The sequence below is a fragment of the Cibotium barometz genome, chromosome 27 (genome assembly GCF_041138505.1).
Source record: "Cibotium barometz isolate CiBa-2024 chromosome 27, ASM4113850v1, whole genome shotgun sequence".
Taxonomy (NCBI): domain Eukaryota; kingdom Viridiplantae; phylum Streptophyta; class Polypodiopsida; order Cyatheales; family Cibotiaceae; genus Cibotium; species Cibotium barometz.
The window spans coordinates 41,923,590-41,931,128 of NC_141072.1; positions in this window are offsets into that span (position 1 = coordinate 41,923,590).

The window sequence follows — 7,539 nt, forward strand, 5'->3', positions numbered from 1 at the left end:
GCATGGGAGTATTGGTTGTATCGTCTTAACATTATGATTTTTGTACGGTTATTTGTGGTTTTAATCAATTAATTTATTAATTGATCAGCATAGTTGATGTAAGTGCAGATCCTTGGATTGGATAATGGAGGCGAGCTGGTAGTGGTGAGAAAGATTTTGAGACATTCAATTGTAGGTATCAACGAATATTATTTGAGTTTTGTGACAACGCGCGCTTCATTTTTGGGCGTCATCCATATTTATTGTCAATGTATATATATTTACTGGGACTGAAACTCCCTTGTGTATATTTGATTTTACAAGAGATGTACGCATTTATAAGGTTCAAGCTTTACACTTATTTTTTAGTAGATTGGCTTGCACGTCTAATAAAGCAAGTTAATTTTTAAGAAGTCTACATATTTATAAAAGTGGCCACTATTTTGAGCCCCACAAGTTATTTCAAGCAATATGACTTAAATATACCAAGAGAAAGAGTGGCCTTACTCTTGTGTAGGGAGAAAATTGGACCCAATCGTTTGTCATGTGTAATTACTATTCTATGCTTTGGTGATTATTTTAATGGGTTCTTTCCACCCTCCAACATTATCTCTCTCATACGGTGTCCAATAGGAGTTGTCACGTAGGCTGTAATGCCTGTGACCGACGGCAGACCGGATGGCCATATCCGGGGTTCAGTGGGAGAGGACGCCCATGCGGAGTCATGGGCGGCCAGGCTAGTGTGGACGGCAGGCCACACACTATATAGCCTGGGGGATGAGGGGCAATCCTCATTCTTCCTCTATGGCTGGGTGGTGAGCCAGAGGCCGTCCCCTCTCGTGGTAACGCCCGTAGCGGCGTTACGGATATCTAACACTGGTATCAGAGACGGAGCTCTCTAGTGGACTGTTTAAATATCTTAATGCGAAATTGAATACTATGGATAAAGTCCAGGCTGATTTAGTCACGATGCTACAGAGCATCTCCACACGGTTAGATGCACTGACAGCCGCCTCGGCTAGTACTCCGACTCCTCGTGGTAGCCGAGCTCCTACAGCACGGGTGAGCGTAGCCTCGCCAGTGGTTGTAGGAGTACAGGCCGATGCGCCTGCGGGGCCGTCCGTAGCGACAGCTTCGTCGTTGTTAAAAGACTTAAAGCCGCCTAGTTTTGGTGGCGAGGAAAAGGAGAGAAACAAGGACTCAGTCAATATGTTTCTAGCGAAATGGTCAGATTTGCACGCGTTGCGACAGCAGCCTAGCCGTATACAGCCCGTAGAGGCTAGCCTCTCTTTAACCGGCAAAGCGTACAAGTGGTGGATGAGTCTGACAACTCGCCCTGCCACTTGGACGGAATTTGAAACAATGTTTCGAAAAGAATTTTTGCCTGTTAATGAGGCAGAGAGAAGCTGGGAGTTATGGGACAAGTGCTCGATGGAGAACAAATCCCTAACTCAGTACATCTCAAACTACAGGGAGATAGTACTCAAGTTAAAAGGAATCGATGCATTCCAAACATTGCGGGGCTTTAAGAGAGGCCTCAAAGATGATTACCTTGAGTACGTAGAACCCCTACAGCCTAAAGACTTAGCAGAGGCAATTCAATATGCACAGATATTCGATGACATCAAGCGCCGTAGTGCGCGGGGTGGTTCTAGCAGGGCCGAGGGTAGTGAAAAGAGGAGGTCAAGCCTCAAAAGAAAAGGGTTCCGCAGTGACAAACAAGGGGATAGGACTGTTGGAATTAGGGTTGCAGGAATGCACACACAACTTCAAGAAGATGAGGAAGCTTGAGCACAACACAGTAGTGTATTATGAGTGCCAAAAATGAAAGATAACAAGCCCTAGAAGATAATGGGCGTATATACAATGCACGGGGGAAAAAACCTCCTAGTGAGGGAAAAAGTGCCCCGGCGGTCCTAAGTGTGTTCACACACATCACTACTATAATATGGTAACAAATCCCCCCTGGAGTGATGCGGTGAACAAGAGCTAGCACTCATGTATAGGGAAGTGTCTAGCTATGTGGACGAATCCACAAAAGGGAGTAAGCCCAAAGCTTTGCGAAAAGCTTCGAACTTCTCACGAGGCAGAGCCTTTGTGAAAAGGTCTGCAAGGTTATCCTGTGTTGGCACATAAGCCAAACTGATCTCTCCTGCAGAGAGTCTCTCCCTGACATAATGGTAGTGCACCTCAATGTGCTTCGTACGAGCATGGAACACTGGGTTCCGCGCAACTGCCAATGCGCTCTGACTGTCAGTGAAGATGGTGGTGGCAGATGGCTGCCCAACACCCAAATCAGCCATAAGGCGTCTGAGCCACACACACTCAACCGTAGCTGTGAAAGCTGCCCTGTACTCAGCTTCACAACTAGAAGTGGCCACAGTAGGCTGCTTCTTGCTCAACCATGATATGCATGAGCTTCCAAGCATGAAGCAAAAACCACTCGTGGACACGCGTGTGTCATAACAACCAGCCCAGTCAGAATCTGAAAAAACATGTAAATCTGGCGGCAATGATCCCCCCTTGGGATAAAACAACCCAAGATGCCGAGTACCACTCAAATAGCGAAAGATACGCTTCACTGCCTGCCAATGCTTAATGCCTGGGCTATGCATAAATCTGCTCACCTGTGAGACTGCAAACTGAATGTCTGGCCTCGTAATGCATACATAAATGAGGCAACCAACAGCTGTCTGATAGAGTGTGACATCAAAGTGATCTCCAGCATCATGAAGACTCAACTTCAAACCTGTCTCCATTGGAGTAGCAATAGGCTTGCAGTCTTCAAGGCCAAATCTCCGCAACAATGTTTCAATATACTTTGTCTGACACAAAGCAATACCTCCATCACACTGCTTAAATTGTATCCCCAAATAATGATGCAAATGCCCCAAATCTGACATCTCAAAAGAGGCATTCAAATCAGCCTTAAAATCAGCAATATGACTCTCATTTGGTCCTGTGAGCAGCATGTCATCGACATAGAGAGCAATGATTAGATGTACACCATCCACACGTTTAACATACAAAGTGCTTTCTGTTGGACTATTCTGAAACCCATGTGCAGTCAAATATGCATGTATTTTTTCATACCAAGCTCGTGGAGCTTGCTTTAAACCATATAAAGCCTTTTTTAACCTGCACACTTTGTTTTTCTGCCCTCTTTGAACAAAACCACGAGGCTGCGATACATACACCTCCTCATGCAAATCTCCATTTAAGAACGCAGTCTTTATGTCCAGCTGATGTACATTCCAACCATTATGAGCTGCTAATGCACAGATGCTACGAACAGTGGTCATACGACATGTGGGAGCAAAAGTCTCATCAAAATCAATGCCCTTCTCTTGAGCATAACCTTTTGCAACAAGCCTAGCCTTATGGCGATCCACTGTGCCATCAGGCTTACGCTTCAATTTGTATACCCACTTAGTGCCAATGGCCTTCTTGCCAGGGGGCAAGTCACATAAAGACCATGTACTATTCTTCATAATAGCATCGTATTCTGCTTGCATAGCAGCCATCCAATTTTCTGAACTTTGTGCCTCATCAAATGAAACAGGCTCACTTTCATCGCACATACTAGAAACAGCCAATGCATAACAATCTGACGCATAAGAGGCACCATGAGAGCCAGAACGAGTGCGACTAGACAAAGGGGCATCCAACTTGCTGTCACGCAAAGTCTGCACCAGCCATCTAGGCATGTTCCTAGAGCCCTCAATCTCTTGTCTCTCATCCTCAAGTGCATCATGCACATCTGCATCAGATATAGGCTGATCTGTGCCATCATTTAAAACCTGCATAGGCTGAAAAACTGCCTCATGAGGTATTGCACTTGACTGTGCACCACTGAAAAGAGGCAACAATGTATCATAGACATCACGTGAGCTGATATCTGTCTCCTTAGTACATGAAACCAAGGGCTGAACTGCATCTTCCACAAATACAACATCACGGCTAACCAAAATGCGCTTTGTCTGTGGATGATACAAACGATAGCCTTTGCTCTCAGCACTATATCCAACAAAAATACATTTGACAGCTTTGTCATCCAATTTTCTGCGATGTTGCACAGGCACTAATGCATATGCCAGGCAACCAAAAACACGTAAATGGCCAACAGATGGCTTGCGGCTATGCCAAGCCTCATATGGAGTGACAACCTGTAATGCTTTGGTGGGACACCTGTTTAGTACATAAGTGGCACACATGACAGCCTCAAGCCAAAAACCATGTGGTAGACTTTGACTCTTAACCATACATCTTGCCATTTCCATGAGAGACCTGTTTTTTCTCTCAGTCACACCATTTTGCTGTGGTGTATACGGCACTGTACATTGGTGTTTTATCCCACGCTCAGCCAGAAATGCATTAAATTCTGAAGACATATACTCCCCCCCTCGATCTGAACGGAGGGTGCCCATCTTACTTTCTGACACATTTTCAGCCATAACCAAAAACTGTTTGAAGCACAAAAACACTTCGGACTTTGCCTTCAAAGGATATACCCATGCATGCCTGGTAAAATCATCAATGAAAGTCACGAAGTAAAGGTAGTTTCCAAATGATGGAGTTTGCATGGGACCACAAACATCACTGTGAACAAGCTGCAATTTGCGTTCAGCTCTCACTGATCCATCTTTGGGAAAGGAAGCACGCTGCATTTTACCCAATATGCAGCCCTCACAAACATGCTTGACAGGTGCCTCAAGCTTAGGCAAAGAAGACACCATTTCAGATTTCTGCAGGCGCAGCAAACTTGCAAAATTCAGATGACCAAAACGTGCATGCCACAGTTTTGCATTTGAAATAGCCTGCGTATCCATAATAGCACATGCTGAATCCTCTACACATTTGCCATCCATATTGAGCTTATACAGCCCTCGACATAGTGAACCAGATGCTACAATGATGTCACCACAAGAGAGATCATGAACAGTACATCTGTCATCCACAAATTTTACAACCAAACCTGTTTTGGCAAATGCGGAGACTGACAGCAGATTCTTTTTGATCCCTGGCACATACAATGCATCAAAAAGTGTAAAGGTGTTGCAATTTGCAACATTCAGCACAATCTGTCCAACTCCTTTAACGGGATAAGAGGAGTTATTGGCACAAGTGACAGTATTCCCTGTGGGAGCAGACTCAAGGAAAGTGAATAAACTGCGCTGCGAGGTGATATGCTTAGTGGCACCACTGTCAAAGTACCATACATCTGAATCTACTGCAGACATACATGTGTCATGCAAAGATGGGTCATAACTGCACTGCGCATTGAATGCCCATTCTGTATCTTGAACAACATTAGCAGATTCATTGTTAGAAGGAGAGGCATCTGCAACAGCCATACCAGCCTCTTTCTTCTTAGCCTCTTTCGCAGCCAGCTTAGGACACGCTTTGATGACATGATCATTTCCCTTACAGTACTTGCAAAATGTCTTCTGTTTGTCACCCTTCTTCTCATCTTTGTCTTTCTTCTTTGGTTGCGCAGCATTTGCAGATTTCTGCTTACTAGAAGAAAAGCCAGCTTTACCTTTCCCGCTTCTCTGACTAGCAACGAAAGCTTGATCTGCGACACGCATAATATTCCTGTTTTGCCTTGACTGGTCTTCTTGCAGCAAAACAGAAACTAACTCCTCAAATGATAAGGCATTGGGATTGCCTTTCATCATCAAGCGAAGAGTGGAAGCAAAACCCTGATAAGAATCTGGTAGACCATTCAAAACAGTCTGCACAAGTGAACTGTCTGACAGGATTTCATCTGCAGAAATGAGCTTCTCTTTGAAATCCTTGATCTTTGTCAAAAAGCTATCCATAGAATCACCTTCGTTCATATGCTCACTCTCCAACTGTTTTCGGAGGTAAGCAACACGAGCCTCATTTCTTGCCTGATACAATGTGGCAAGTACATCCCAAGCATCCTTAGAAGTCCTGCAGGAGCGAATATGTGGGATAATGGTACGTTTGACAGACAGCGCAATCAAGGCATGAGCCTGCGCATCTCTACCATCCCAACGAATCTGCTCTGCTGAAAGTGGTGGTTCTCGAACAGCTGCTACAGCACTTGTGCCTGCACCATCATCAACAGTACCTGTTTCTGATGTGTTTGCAGCATTCCCAGCCACAATAGGACGTGCATCAATACCCTGCACAATGTTCCATAACCCCTTTGCTACCAATACATGTCGCATCATATATGCCCACAATGGATAGTTGGTGCCATCCAACTTATCCTCAGCAGCCAACATGCGGAATACATCATTGTTGTCAGCCATGGCCAATGACTGTACTACTAGATGTAAATGCTGTCTGTAAGAGGTAAACCTGTATAAAATCGACCTGTGCTATGTAGCACAGCCCAAAACAGACGAATGGGCACCTGTCCTGCAGATTTTAATCTTGACAGAAAATCTGCACAGTAGGACGATTTTGCCTGCGCAGTACTTGGAATGCAAAAACGGAGGGCGAAATGACTTCAGATCAAAATTCTGAAACGAACAAGCCCTACGGGCTTGACCACGGCATATACTAACCTGCAGACGCTCGTGAAACCTCGTCGCAATCGGAGGAGATGAAGCGGCAGGTGCCGGTGATGCTGCCCGGGAGGAGGAAGCCTGCTCTGATACCAATTGTTGGAATTAGGGTTGCAGGAATGCACACACAACTTCAAGAAGATGAGGAAGCTTGAGCACAACACAGTAGTGTATTATGAGTGCCAAAAATGAAAGATAACAAGCCCTAGAAGATAATGGGCGTATATACAATGCACGGGGGAAAAAACCTCCTAGTGAGGGAAAAAGTGCCCCGGCGGTCCTAAGTGTGTTCACACACATCACTACTATAATATGGTAACAAGGACGGACCAGGAAGGACAGGGTGGTCATTGGTCTAAAAAACCGCGACCATCCAGAAAAAAAAAGAGATATCGAAAACCAAAAGAAAGAGCAATATATTAAAGCACGAAAGGAAAATCGCTGCTTTAATTGCAATGAAGTAGGACACACGAAGGCTGAGTGTCCAAAGCCTAAAGCCAGCACGAGTGGCAACGAGCCCAAGAAAGATGGTAAATCTTCTAGGCAGTTGCATACAGTGCAGAGACTCCCTCTCAGTTCCGCAGAGTTCAGAGAGGTGACAGTGTGTCATTGTGATGAGCATCACGCTTGTTCAGTGACACCAGCGATGTGGCAGCCTACTGTAGGTCCACATGACATGGTGCGCATGTATGGCACCATAGGTGGCCGTAGAGTCACAGTTTTTATTGATGATGGAGCTAGTCACAACTTCTTGAACTACTCGTTAGTCAAGAAATTGGGATTGACTGAGACCCGGAGTGATCATGAGTATACTGTTGGCCTAGCCAACGGATATGACAAAACGGTATGGAATACCGTAGTAGTGGGGGTCCCATTATCTATGCAGGACTACAAGGCTCCGCTTGACTTTCAGGTCATGCACTTAGCCAGAGCAGACGTATATCTAGGCAGGGAGTGGCTGTATGGCTTGGGCCCTAGTCTAGCTCGGAATTACTTACATAATACGCTATGTTTTGAGCAT